We start from the raw sequence: 2,274 nt of genomic DNA, 5'->3' as shown, positions 1-2,274 counted from the left end.
GTACTTTTGTACTCAACCAGATTTGTGAGGCCGTGAGGCTAGATTGGCCGACTTGATGGCACAATTTCACATGGAAATTATGTACCTTGCGTAAGGTGATTAGATCAAATGAGCGATTAGAAGATATGTTAAGAGCCTATGTTCTCATCGATAGACAAATTGTGATACATATCTTCCTTAGGTGGAGTTTTCTCACAATAGTTGTCCACATCGAGCTACAAGAATGACATCATTTGAATTGAATTATGGTATTATCCCTCTAGCTCTAGGAATTTTAGGTTTTTACCCTAGTTGCCTTTCTATGGCAAGTTTCCTTGTCAAAATGCAAGACATGCTAACTATAGCCAAGAAAAGCATTCAACAAGCTACTGATAGGGTTAAAACTTATACAGATAAGAAGAGATCCTTTAGGGCTTTTGAAGAAGGAGAAATAATGCTTCCCCAAGTTCATTCAAAGTCTACTTCTTTGTCAATAGGCCAATGTCACAAGCTTTCCCCAAGGTATTGTGCTCCTTGGAAGATTATTAAAAAGCTTAGTGACGTCGCCTATCGACTGGAGTTACCTCCACAATGTTGATAATGTTATTGTTCTTTTACTAGAATCAACATAGAATGACCATACTCCATACAAGATACTAGGTAGAGAGAGAAAAGAATGGGAAAACATATTCCCCAAGAGTTTCTGGTTGCTTGGAAAGGTATTCCACTTATTGATGCTACTTGGGAGCAAGAGGACTTCATTCATCAACAATTCCCTACCTTGCCTATGGAGGACAATGACCTTGTTGAAGGGGAATATAATGTTAGATAATGATGATGTTCTCAGTTATGAGGGCCGGCTGGGTTGGTCGAGAAGCTCACTAAGTGGATCAAGAATGCCAGCTGGGGGGTTATTCCAAGTGAGGACCGGCCAGGTCTGAATATGGCTAGAAGGTTCTCACAGGGAATAAATGGTTGGGTGGAAAAAATGAGGGTATTCCATTGAGTATGGATTTTCTGGATGAGCTAAAAAGAGGGGAGAAAGATCAAGAGCTTGAGCTTGGAGAGAGCATGCGTGCAGGCATAACAAAGCTTGGGGATGAGGAAGGAGGGAAAGCTTGTTAGCTACTTGAAAGATCTTGTCCCTCTAAAAGTTTCCAATCGTATTCTCCCTTGTCTCGAACTACTTGAGCTTGTGTATATAGGTCTATCTGTGAAGATATTGTCCGTCTAAAATTTTCCAATGGTATTTTCCATTGTCTCAAACTACTTGAGCTTGTCTATACAGGTCTATATGTGAAGCAAATAACTTACAAGAAAGTAAAGAAGGCGAGCATTATCAAACGTGCATATTAAACTAGTAGATTGCAATATAAGCAGTTGTTGTGAAAATTTGGTTCATGAGCACAAAATTTCAAGACAAACAAGGAAATAAAATAAAACACTAGGATGGTGCATTATATATGGCATTTGGGTCTGTAAGTTATGTATAGAAAAATGACGCATCAAAGACGAGATCAGTTTGGTGGAGATAGAGAGAGTGATAAAGCAAGACGCGTGTTCGCATGCACCTCCTGGAGCAGAGTGCTATCCCTGCAAAACAAATAAAAGAGATGAGAAGAATACACAAGGAAACTAGAAGCGATCTCCCCCCATGCAAGAGTGAGTTCTTGCACATAATTATTTATAGTTTTCCTTCAATGCAAACAAAATGTACAAATGCTTGCCTAGACACAAAATGACCATTGCTGGAGCGGAGTGCTATCCGTGCACAATAAATAAAAGAGATGAGAAGAACACAAGGAAACTAGGAGCAATCTCCCCCCATGCAAGAGTGAGCACTTCCTTCTTGCACATATTTATTTATGGTTTTCCTTCAATGCGAAAAAATGTACAAATGCCCGCCTAGACACAAAATGACCATTGCTCGTAAAGAGCTCTATTAATAAAATAAACTTGCTATCCTTTGCATAGTCCATAAACCAATTATATTTTCCCACCTGTCTTTTGTAACATATAAATGTTTATTATAATCAATTCCCATTACAAAGGCCACTAAATGAGAATCAATCCAAGCACTTTTCATAGCCGGTAGTTGGTCAAAGAAGATTGGTTTCGGGAACTCAATGGGGTAACGGTGTCTTGCAATGGCCTTACCCCCCACAAAGGATGCCTCGCAAGCCATCTTCAAGAGCATTTTGGCACGATAAAGCGAGGGAGAGAATGCACGAGAGAGTTTTTGATGAACCAAGCCAACTAGGCAATGAATTAATGATTGTTACAATGAAGGCTTAG

At 39.6% G+C, this 2,274-nt stretch overlaps 1 pseudogene; it reads left to right on the top strand.

Annotated features, from left to right (window-relative positions):
• The first annotated feature begins 301 nt into the window (after nt 1-301).
• Nucleotides 302-811, top strand: LOC147419825 (uncharacterized; annotated as a pseudogene).
• The last annotated feature ends 1,463 nt before the right edge of the window (nt 812-2,274 follow it).

This window comes from Adiantum capillus-veneris, chromosome 29, assembly GCF_014529385.1.
Source record: "Adiantum capillus-veneris isolate H3 chromosome 29, ASM1452938v2, whole genome shotgun sequence".
NCBI classification, from domain to species: Eukaryota; Viridiplantae; Streptophyta; class Polypodiopsida; order Polypodiales; family Pteridaceae; genus Adiantum; species Adiantum capillus-veneris.
This window is presented reverse-complemented; position numbering and strand designations above follow the sequence as displayed.